The sequence below is a fragment of the Choloepus didactylus genome, chromosome 5 (assembly GCF_015220235.1).
Source record: "Choloepus didactylus isolate mChoDid1 chromosome 5, mChoDid1.pri, whole genome shotgun sequence".
Lineage (NCBI taxonomy): Eukaryota > Metazoa > Chordata > Mammalia > Pilosa > Megalonychidae > Choloepus > Choloepus didactylus.
In genome coordinates this window covers 98,630,419-98,642,698 of record NC_051311.1, presented here as the reverse complement: position 1 = coordinate 98,642,698, position 12,280 = coordinate 98,630,419, and the positions used below count along the sequence as shown (strand labels likewise).

The window sequence follows — 12,280 nt, the reverse complement described above, 5'->3', positions numbered from 1 at the left end:
GAAATTAGCAAATACCTCCAGGCAAAGGACAATGAAAACACAACATATCAAAACTTATGGGATGCAGCAAAGGCAGTGCTGAGAGGGAAATTTATTGCCCTATATGCCTATATTAAAAGAGAAGAGAGGGCAAAAATTGAGGAATTAACTGCCCACCTGGAGGAACTAGAGAAAGAAGAGCAAACTAACTCCAAAACAAACAGAAAAAAGAAATAACAAAGATTAGAGCAGAAATAAATGAAATTGAGAATAGAAAAACAACAGAGAGAATCAACAAAACCAGAAGCTGGTTCTTCAAGAAAATCAACAAAATTAATGGAACCCTAGCCAGCCTAACAAAAAAAAAAAAAAAAAGAAAGAAAGAAAAGAAAAGAAAAGAAAAAAGAGAGCAGATGCAAATAAATGCAATCAGAAACAGTAAAGGAAACCTAACTACTGACCCTGCAGAAATAAAGGAGATAATGAGAAGATACTATGAGCAACTGCATGCTAATAAACTAGACAACTTACATGAAATTGACAACTTCCTAGAAAAGCATAAGCAAACAACTTTGACCTTAGAAGAAATAAACAACCTAAACAAACCAATCACAAGTAAAGAGATTGAGTCAGTCATCAAAAAGCTCCCAAAAAAGAAGCCAAGCACAAGATGGCTTCACATGTGAATTCCAGCAAGCATTCAAGAAAGAACTAATACCAATCCTGCTCAAACTCTTCAAAAAACAACTGAAGAGGAGGGAAATCTAGCCAACTCATTCTATGAAGCCAACATCACCCTAATACCAAAATCAAGCCAAGATAATACAAAAAAAGGAAATTATAGACCAATCTCTTTAATGAATATAGATGCAAAAATCCTCAACAAAATACTCACAAATCAAATCTAGCAGCACATTAAAAGAATTATACACCATGACCAAGTGGGGTTTATTCTAGGTATGCAAGGCTGGTTCAACACAAGAAAATCAATTAATGTAACACACCACATCAATCAATCAAAGCAGAAGAACCACATGATCATCTCTATTGATGCAGAAAAGGCATTTGACAAAATTCAACATCCTTTCTTAATGAAAACACTTCAAATGATAGGAATAGAAGGAAATTTTCTCCATATGTTAAAGGCAATATATGAAAAACCCACAGCTAACATTGTACTCATGGGGAGAGATTGAAAGCTTTCCCTCTAAGATCAGGAACAAGACAGGGATGTCCATGGTCATCATTGTTATTCAACATTGTGCTGAAAGTTCTAGCTAGAGCAGTTAGGCAAGAAAAAGAAATAAAAGGCATCCAAATGTGAGAGGAAGAAGTAAAACTTTCACTGTTTGCAGATGACATGATTCTATATGTAGAAAATCCAGAAAAATCTACAGCAAAGCTATTAGAGCTAATCAATGAATACAGAAAAGTGGCAGGCTACAAGATCAACACACAAAAATCTATAGTGTTCTTATACACAAGTAATGTGCAACAAGAGGAAGAAATAAAAAAAAATCCATTTACAGTAGCAACTAGAAGAATCAAGTATTTAGGAATAAAGTTAAGGAAGGCCACAAAAGACCTATACAAAGAAAACTACAAGAAACTGCTAAAAGAAATCGAACCAGACCTGAAAAGATGGAAGAACATACCATGTTCATGGATTGGAAGACTAAATATAATTAAGATGTCAACTCTACCTAAACTGATTTATACATTCAATGCAATACCAATTAAAATCCCAGCAACTTACTTTGCAGAAATAGAAAAAACAAATAACCAAATTTATTTCAAAGGGCAAGGTACCCTGAATAGCCAAAAATATCTTGAGAAAGAGGAACAAAGTGGGAGGTCTTACACTACCTGACTTTGAAACATATTACAAAACTACAGTGCTCAAAACAGCATGGTTCTGGCATAAGGATAGAAATACAAAACAATGGAATTGAATTGAGTGTTCAGAAACAGACTCTTGCATCTATGGACAATTGATCTTTGATAAGGCAGTCAAGCCAAAGCAACTGGGACAGCCACTTCAATAGATGCTGTTTGGAGAACTGGATATCCATTTCCAAAAGAATTAAAGAGGACTACTATCTCACACCTTATACAAAAATTAACTCGAAATGGAACAAAAACCTAAAAATTAGTGCTAAGACCATAAGACTCTTAGAAGAAAACATAGGGCAATTTCTTGAAGATCTTGAGATAGGAGGTGGTTTCCTAGACCTTACACCCAAAGCACGAGCAACCAAAAAACAAATAGACAAATGGGATCTCCTTAAAATCAAATGCTATTGTACATCAAAGGACTTTGTTAAAAAAGTAAAAAGGCAGCCTACCCAATGGGAGACAATATTTGGAAACCACACATCAGATAAAGGTTTAATATCCCAAATATATAAAGCAATCCTACAACTCAACAACAGAAAGACAAAACAACCCAATTAAAAAAAGGGGCAAAAGACTTTTCTGAAGAGGAAATACAAATGACTCAAAAACATATGAAAAAATGCTCAACTTCACTGGCTGTTAGGGAAATGCAAATCAAAACCACAGTGAGATATCATCTCACACTTACCAGAATGGCCGTTATCCAAAAAACAGAAAACTACAAGTGCTGGAGAAGATGTGGAGAAAGAGGCACACTTATTCATTGTTGGTGGGAATGTAGAATGGTGCAACCACTCTGGGAGACAGTGTAGTGGTTCCTCAGGGAGCTAAGCATAGATTTGCCATATGACCCAGCTATTCCATTGCTAGGTATATACACAAAGGAACTGAAAGTTAAGACACAAACAGACATTTGTAAACCAATGTTTATTGCAGCATTATTCCCGACTGCCAAGAGACGGAAACAGCCCAAATGTCCATCAAAGGACGAGTGGATAAACAAACTGTGGTGTATACATATGATGGAATATTATGCAGCTATAAAACAGAACAAAGACATGGAACATATACTAACGTAGATGAACTTTGAGGACATTATGTTGAGTGAAGTTGGCCAGAAACAAAAGGACAAATACTGTATGGTCTCACTAATATGAACTAACATTAGTGAGCAAACTTTGAGAGTTAAAGCTGATAACACAGGCTACCAGGAGATAGAAGGAGGGTAGAGATTGGGCATTTGATGCTGAAGGACTACAGAATGTTCAGCAGGATTGATTGTATAGACCCAGAAATAGATGGCATCATACTGTGTGATGGTAGCACAATACTGTAAGTACACTGAACAAAGATGTCTGCAAGTAAAGCTGAAAGAGGTGAAATAAGGGAATGTATGACACCAGAAGTAAAGATAGATGATAAAGACTGGAACTGTATAACTTGGCAAAAACTGTAGTAGCCAATAACTGTTATTAAATGTACAAATATAAAAATATTTTTACATGTGGGACAACAAATGAATGTCAACCATGCAGAGTGTTGAAAAAGGGATGGTATTTGGGAAAAAACATAATCAAAGCAAACTGGAGTCTATGGTCAATAGTAACATTGTAATATGCTTGCATTAAATGTAACAAAGACAATATACCAAAGCTATTTGTGTATGAAAGGGGGATATAAGGGAGGGATATGGGATTTTTAGTAGTGGTGTTGTTTTCTGTCCTTACTATTATATTGTATTACATTTTATTTTTCTTTTTATTATCTTTTTTATTATTGGCCAAAAAGAAAACTTTTTTGTAGTAAGTAATATATTCATGTGCTGACTGTGGTGATAAATGTACAACTATATGATGATACTGTAAATGACTGTACACTGTGGATAATTGTATGGCATGTGAATATATCTCTAAAAATTGTAGGAAAAATATAAATACGGGTGAAAGTGCTGGAGAAAACATGAAGAGAGGGATGGACCTAGTTACTTTTGATGAGGGGGCAGAATGGTGTAGACTTTCTGGAGGTTAGTGTGGTGGTTCCACAAGAAGCTAACTATGTGGGTGCCATAAGGCTCTGCAACCTCATTATAGGATATGTACTTGGAAGATCTGAGAGCAGAGACATGAATGAATATTTGCATACTGGTGTTTATGGAGGCAGTACTCATGATTTATGATGGGTGGAGGTGGCCTAAGGGTATATAGACTGAGGAATAGAATGGTGAACTGTGGTGTGCACATACGATGGAATATTGAGCAACTACGAGAAGGAGTGAAGCTGTGAGACACCCAGTGAGGTGAATGAATCCTGTAGACAGCATTTTGAGTGAAGTATGCCAGAAACCAAGGCAAACATTATAATGCCTCACCAATATGGACTAACTACAATGTGTAAACTCAGAATTGAATCTTAGAGCACAGCTTAACAGGGAAACAATTTGTGTAATGGTTCTTAGATTGTAAGCTCTTACAGTCAAATCTATTCCTGAATTGTAACAGCTATCTCCAAACTCTGAGATGCTGATCCCTTTGTGTATAACCTGATTGGTCTCTGGAACATTGGGTATCTGTGTGACACCTGAAACTCAGAGCTAGAGCTTGGCAGATATGAATGTCAGTATTAATGCATACAGCAACTGTTAAAAAAAAAAAAAAGTTGAAAAAGAGCCCAGACTTCAATTAGAGATATGAATGAAGCAAATCTGGTTAAGACCAGGGCAAACAGGGTCAATGGGTAAAGGTTGAAACTGACTGTGTGTTAAAACTCCAACTTCCATGTGAGACCAAGGGAAGAGATGTTTATTTGGTGTAGGATCTATATTTTCTAGACAATATAACTTCTACAGTCAGTTTGTTCGAACACCACAATTACATGGAACTTTGAATAGGAAGTGAGATATGGTAGGTTTGTATAGGTTAGGGTGAAATAGCAACACATCCCAAAGTAACTTGGGCAGAGAATAAAAATATATATGCAGAGCCCCTCTGAGGAGCTGGGGGAAAATGCAGAAGTGTTGGACTTCCTCCCCTGGTGTGCCAGTTTGGATGTATTATGTCCCCCCAAATGCCATTATCTTTGATGCAGTCCTGTAGGGGAAGATGTATTAGTGTTGATTAGATTGGAATCTTTTGATTGAGTGTTTTCATGGAGATGTGATTCAATCAACTTTGACTGAAATGTTTGATTGGATAATTCCCATGGAGGTGTTACCCCACCCATTCAGGGTGGGTGTTAATTGCATCACTGGAGTCATATAAAGGAGTTCACAGAGCAGCTGTGAGTGACATTTTGGAGAGCAACTGAGAGTGACATTTTGAAGAGGAGCTGCAGCTAAGAGAGGACAAAATGCCACAAGAGCAACATTTTGGAGAACGTGATTTTGAAACCCAACCTGGGAGCAAGTGGATGCCAGCTATGTGCCTTCCCAGATAACAGAGGTATTCCAGACACCAATGGCCATCCTTCAGTGAAGGTACTCAATTGTTGATGCTTTACCTTGGACACTTTATGACCTTCAGACTGTAACTTTGTAACCAAAGAAACCCCCTTTATAAAAGCCAACCCATTTCTGGTATTTTGCTTAACAGCAGCATTAGCAAACCAGAACACCTGGATTGTTGTTGATGTTCTCACAAACATTGAGGACTGACGGCTTGGTATACTGAGCCCTCCATCTTGGGGCTTGCCCTTATAAAGCTCATTACTGCAAAGGAGAGGCTAAACCTGCTTATAGTTGTGCCTAAGAGTCTCCCCCTGAGTATCTCTTTGCTGCTCAGATGTGGCCCCCCTCTCTCTAGGTAAGACAACTTGGCAGGTGAACTCACTGTCCTCCCCTCTTCATGAGATTTGTCTCCCAGGAGAGTAAATTTCCCTGGCAATGTGGGATATGACTCCAGGGGATGAGTCGGAATTTAGCATCATGGGATTGAGAACATCTTCTTGACCAAAAGGGGGATGCAAGACAAAACGAAGTGAAACTTCAGTGGCTGAGAGATTTCAGATGGAGTCGAGAGGTCACCCTGGTGGACATTCTTATGCACTATATAGATAACCCTCTTTAGGTTTTAATGTATTGGAATAGCTAGAAGTAAATACCTAAAACTATCCAACTCCAACCCAGTATCTTTGACTCTTGAAGATGATTGTATAACAGTGTAACTTACAAGGGGTGACAGTGTGATTGTGAAAACCTTGCGGATCACACTCCCTTTATAGGGTGAGTTGGGGGGAATGGTTTGGGTGTTCTTTTTTACTTCCATTTTTTATTCTGATTCTGATTCTTTCTGGTGTAAGAAAAATGTTCAAAAATAGATGGGGGTGATGAAGGTGTAACTATATGATGGTACTGTGAACAATTGTACACCATGGGTGATTGTATGGTATGTGAATATATCTCAATAAAACTGAACTTAATTTAAAAAAAATAAAGGGCTTTGGCAACTTAAAAAAAGAAAGGGTCCCACCCACAATATTTCTGCCTCCACAAGAATGGATTAAAAGAATATAGTCTTTTCTGCGATACATAACCGATTCAAACCAGCACAACATTATTCACCTTTTTCACTGTGTTGACATTTACACTGAGAGTGGAAGAGCAGTGGTGCATAAAACTGATGGTGAGTTAGCACAAATTAGGATATTGGCACAAACTGTACTAGGAAACAATGTATTCTTCACTATTATGCATTTGCAGGAAAAAATAAATGCCACATTCACTTAAAAATGTCCTTGTCAAAGCAGTTTAAATTACTGTTATTAAATCTAGTCCCTTAAGCCTTTAATATTCTGTGTGATGAAAAGGTAAATACACATAAAGAACTTCTACCACATAGCAAAACAGACTTATAGGAGACAACACATTTATAAAAAATTTTTTAAAAATTGCAGGCTGAACTTCTTCCTCCCCCTGGCCACCCCCCCCCCCCATGAAAAACCATTTTTACTTTAAAGAGCAAATGAAAGACAAACTATAGTTATTCTGACTTGGATATTTAGCTGCCATTTTCTCAAAAAATTAACAAAGTGTGCTTATCACCTTAAAGAAACGGTTGACTATTTGTTGCCAATGACACAATTCAGCTTTTAAGTAAAAATTTGAATTTTGGAATGCTTATATGTGCCTTATTGAACTTGATAACTTCCAAATATCAAGGACTTTTTTGATGAGCTTTATGGTAGTATTAACAAATGTGAGCTTTTAATATTGAATGAAATGTGTCAACATTTGGAAGATCTACATAACTCAGTGAGCCAGTATTTTCCAAATGACCAATGCATGATGCTACAAATTCAGGCATAGTTAAAATATTTGTTCAAAGTACAAGTTAGACTGATGGGTTTTAAAGTAACAGTACAAAATGTTCATTGATATGCTTTCAGATTCCACATTGCCACTGACCTTTAAGTATCTCCTACTTGTTAAGTTTTAGTATAGTATCAAAGATTTTCCACAATTATCTGAAATGGTTATTAAAATATTCCTACCTCTTCTAACTAAGAATCTGTATGAGACTGGACTTTCTTCATATAGTTTAACTCAAACAACATACTGTAATCAATTTAACATTGAAATAGGTTTGAAAGTCCAATTCTTTTGTATTAAGCCAAGTGTTAAAGAGATTTGAAAAAATGGGAAACAGCAGTACTCTTCTTACTATTATTTTGTTTGTTTGTTTGTTTGGGAGAGTATGGTTATTTTTTTTTCATTAAAATGTTATTTATTAGGTGGAGGCAAGATGGCAGCATAGAGAGGAGTGGAAGCTAAGTAGTCCCCCTGGAACAACTAAAAAAAAACAGAAACAACTAGTACATAATCCAGAATAACTGCAGGGGGACAAACAAGACCATCCACTCATCATACACCAACCTGAATTGGGAGGAATGCCCAAGATCACAGCATAAAATCTCTCAGTGGAGAAAGCCCAAGTCATTTTCAGTTTCCAGGGCTGTGACTCAGAGAAGGGTGGAGACAGCACAAGCAGAGAGAGAGAACATTGAAATGCTAATGACCTCCCCCTAGGGGGTCTATCTTCTCTAAGAGGAAAGGGGTGGGGCCCTTTCCATTCAGAACCAGACCCCAGAGCCTGGGGAAACACGGCCATACCTCCTCACACTAGTCAAGAATTATAGGCTAACAGGCATCACCTGCTGGGCAGAAAAGAACAGTGACCTGAGGCATCACAGGGTGGAGCAATTTTCTAAGACACACCCACAGGGAAACCAGATACTGAATATTTCTGCCCTCTGGGACCTGAGCCTGTTCTGGTCTGGGAAAACCTGATTTGGATAACCAAGGAAAACCATGCCTAGACAACAGAAAATTACAACCTACACTAAGAAAAACAAAGTTATGGCCCAGTCAAAGGAACAAACATACACTTCAACTGAGATACAGGAATTTAAACAACTAATGCTAAATCAATTCAAAAAGTTTAGAGAAGATATTGCAAAGGAGATAGAGGCTGTAAAGGAAACACTGGGCATATATACGGCAGAAATCGAAAGTTCAAAAAAACAACTAGTAGAATCTATGGAAATGAAAGGCACAACACAAGAGATGAAAGGCACAATGGAAACATACAACAGCAGATCTCAAGAGGCAGAAGAAAACACTCAGGAACTGGAGAACAAAACACCTGAAAGCCTACACGCAAAGGAGCAGATGGAGAAAAGAATGAAAAAATATGAGCAATGTCTCCGGGAACTCAAGGACAAAACAAAGTACAATAATGTACGTATCATTGGTGTCCCAGAAGGAGAAGAGAAGGGAAAAGGAGCAGAAGCAATAATAGAGGAAATAATTAATGAAAATTTCCCATCTCTTATGAAAGACATAAAATTACAGATCCAAGAAGCACAGCGTACTCCGAACAGAAAAGATCTGAATAGGCCTACGCCAAGACACTTAATAATCAGATTATCAAATGTCAAAGACAAAGAGAGAATCCTGAAAGCAGCAAGAGAAAAGCGATCCATTACATACAAAGGAAGCTTAATAACACTATGTGTGGATCTCTCAGCAGAAACCGTGGAGGTAAGAAGGAAGTGGTGTGATATATTTAAGATACTGAAAGAGAAAAACTGCCAACCAAGAATCCTATATCCAGCAAGGCTGTCCTTCAAATATGAGGGAGAGCTCAAAATATTTTCTGACAAACAGACAATGAGAGACTTTGTGAACAAGACACCCGCCCTACAGGAAATACTAAAGGGAGCACTACAGAGTGATAGAAGACAGGAGTGCGTGGTTTGGAACACAATTTTGGGAGATGGTAGCACAACAATGTAAGTACACTGAACAAAGGTAACTGAATACAGTTGAAAGAGGACAGTGGGGAGCATGTGAGACACCACAAGAAAGGAGGAAAGATAAAGACTGGGACTGTGTAACTTGGTGAAATCTAGAGTGTTCAACAATTGTGATAAAATGTCCAAATATGTTCTTTTACGAGGGAGAACAAGCAAATGTCAACCTTGCAAGGTGTTAGAAATGGGGAGGCATTGGGGGAGGGATGCAATCAGCATAAACTAGAGACTGTAACTAATAGAATCATTGTATTAAGATTCCTTTAATGTAACAAAGGTGATATACCAAGGTGAATGCAGATTTGAGGGGGGGGGGTGGGGAGGCATGTTAGACACTTGACATTGGTGGTATTGTCTGATTCTTTGCTCTTCTTTGATTTAAGGTTATTTTTCCTTTTGCTGCTTCCTAGCTGTCATTTTTTTTTCCTCTTTCTTTTGCCTCTCTACCTTCTTTGACTCTCCCTCCTGCCTTGTGGAAGAAATGTAGATGCCCTTATATAGATAGTGGTGAAGGTGGTGAACACATAAATGTATGACCATACAGAGAACCATTGATTATTTACTTTGGATGGAATGTGTGGTGAGTGAACAAAACCATATAAAAAAAAAACAAAAAAACGGGTGGATGACAAAACCTCTAGGGTAATATACTGAGTGAAATAAGCCAGACACATAACGACAAATATTGCAGGGTCTCACTGATAGGAACTAATTATAATATGTAAACTCATAGACATGAAATATAAGGTACCAAGATATAGGATGAGGCTTAAGAATGGGGAGCGGTTGCTTAGTATGAGCAGAATGTTCAACTAGGATGAACTTAAATGTTTGGAAATGAACAGACATGTCGGTACCAAGATGTGAGAATAACTAACAGTGCCGAATGGTGTGTGAATGAGGTGGAAAGGGGAAGCTCAGAGTCATATATGTCACCAGAAGGAAGGTTGGAGGTCAAAAGGTGGGGATGTATAAAACTGAATCCTGTGGTGGGTAATGTCCATGATCAACTGTACAAATACTAGAAATCGCTTCCATGAACCAGAACAAATGTATGACAATACAATTAGAAGTTAATAATAGAGGGGCATATAGGGAAGAAATATATACCTATTGCAAACTATATACTACAGTTAGTAGTATTTCAACATTTTTTCATAAACAGTAACAAATGTACTATACCAATACTATGAGTCAACAATTGAGGGGGGTTGGTTAGGGCTAGGGGAAGATTAGAGTTTCCTTTCCTTTTTTTCTTTTTTCATCTTTCACTTTATTTCTTGTCTGGAGTAATGAAAAGTTTCTAAAAATTGAACAAAATTTAAGTGTGGTGATGGATGCACAGCTGTAAGAGGGTACCCGGGGGCAAGTGATTGTACACTTTGGATCTTTGGATAATTGCATGGTATCTGAACAATCCCAATAAAAATTAAAAAGGAAAAAGGAAAAAAAAAAATTAGAAACCTGGCCTCGCCCCAGAGAATGAGACTTAATTAGTTAGGTTGGGCCCAGGTATCCTGATGTTTTTAAAGTTTCCCAGCAATTCCAATATGCAATCAGGGCTGGGAACCACTGTGTTAATTTAGCTTCTGAATGAAGTTTTTAAATAGCTGTCATCACTGCAAACAAGGCTAATAGTATTATTTGCTAATTCAATTTACATCTTTAATATTTCCCTTCTCTGTCTGGGCTTTTGCATTCTATTTGTAATATTCTTGTGTTCTCAAAGTCAATAAAATTATTGTTAAAGAAAAGAACAATATTCCCTTGTAGGAGCAACAACAACAACAAAAATGTTATTTATTTATAGATTTATCATTGCCATTTTAACTGGATAAAAATGAATATTTTTTAATTTCTAAGTTTTAACTTCTGATACAAAAAAAATTTATAGATATAACCCATATAAACGAAGGCTCTTTGAGGGGTCTGCATATTTTTTAAAGAGTGTAAGGAAGTTCTGAGAACAAAATGTTCGAGGACAGATGATCTACAGCCTTTTTGAAAAACTGCAAAGGATTCCTATTGTTCTGACAGTAAAAACCAATTTATTAACATGGCGTCAATTAACAATATGTTTTGGTCACATTGTCATTTATTTAGTTCTTCAATTACATAATGTTCCCTTTGTAAATGTGCTGTTCCTTCCCTCTAGGGCACTCTTCCCCATCGTGTCACCCAGACTATGCTTTCTCGTTCTGGTCTCAGCTCAAGGAATACTTCCCTACGGAAGTGCTCCTTTGTTATATCCTCTTTGAGAACCATGCTGTAGAACTTTAGAACTTTTTCTCTCTTTCTAAGTATGCATTTATTGATGGAAAGATTTGATTAATATATCCCTTCCTTAAATAGATGGAAAAACCATGAAGCCAATAACTATGCCTGTTTTGGCTCATCATTGCATCCATGCTTCCTAGCAGAGTGTTCAGCACAGAGTAGGGTGGGAAATAAAATATTTGTCATTGAATGAATATGCAAATAAACAGTGTGACTTGATAGATGAATGGATGAATAAATAAATGATTTGACCTAACAAGAATAGCATCTTCAGTAATGTTAAAGATCCAAGATAAACACTTGGAACAAATACTTTGAGGTCAGTTTCACTCACTTATTGTAGTTTCCTTTTTGCAATTCTATCTCTACATGCTCTTGGCAATTTCATATATGAAAGAAACTGAAAAGGAATAGAATAATATATAATGACTTTTAGTGGTCTTAGCAAGTGTTTTTGTACAAGACTGGTAATTGTCAATTAGAGGCAAGAGACTTTTTATATTTTACAGAATTTGTTACTTACTATTTCCTGCAACTTATATTAGAATTCAATTAGTTTTATGTATGTTTCTCTTCTTTCCAGTATAGTCTCATCTATCCTCTCTTTTGGCCAGCAAGTCTACAGTTGAGTCACTTATATTTCCAATGCATCTCCCTTGTTATTGGTCTATCATTATACTTAACATATTACAAAGAACTATATTTATCAGTCTCCGCATGAGACTGTTTTCCTTAAGGTCCTAGACTGCGTTCATATTCATCTATGTATCTACAGATACAATAAAGTGTTTCACACCTGATAAACACCCAGTAAATTAACACA

The 12,280-nt window shown here is 36.9% G+C and overlaps 1 protein-coding gene across 2 annotated transcripts in view; it reads left to right on the top strand.

Moving 5' to 3' along the window:
- PCLO (piccolo presynaptic cytomatrix protein) overlaps positions 1-12,280 on the top strand; it is a 460,751-nt gene that overhangs the window by 441,703 nt on the left and 6,768 nt on the right. The gene's annotated exons all lie outside the window — the stretch shown is intronic.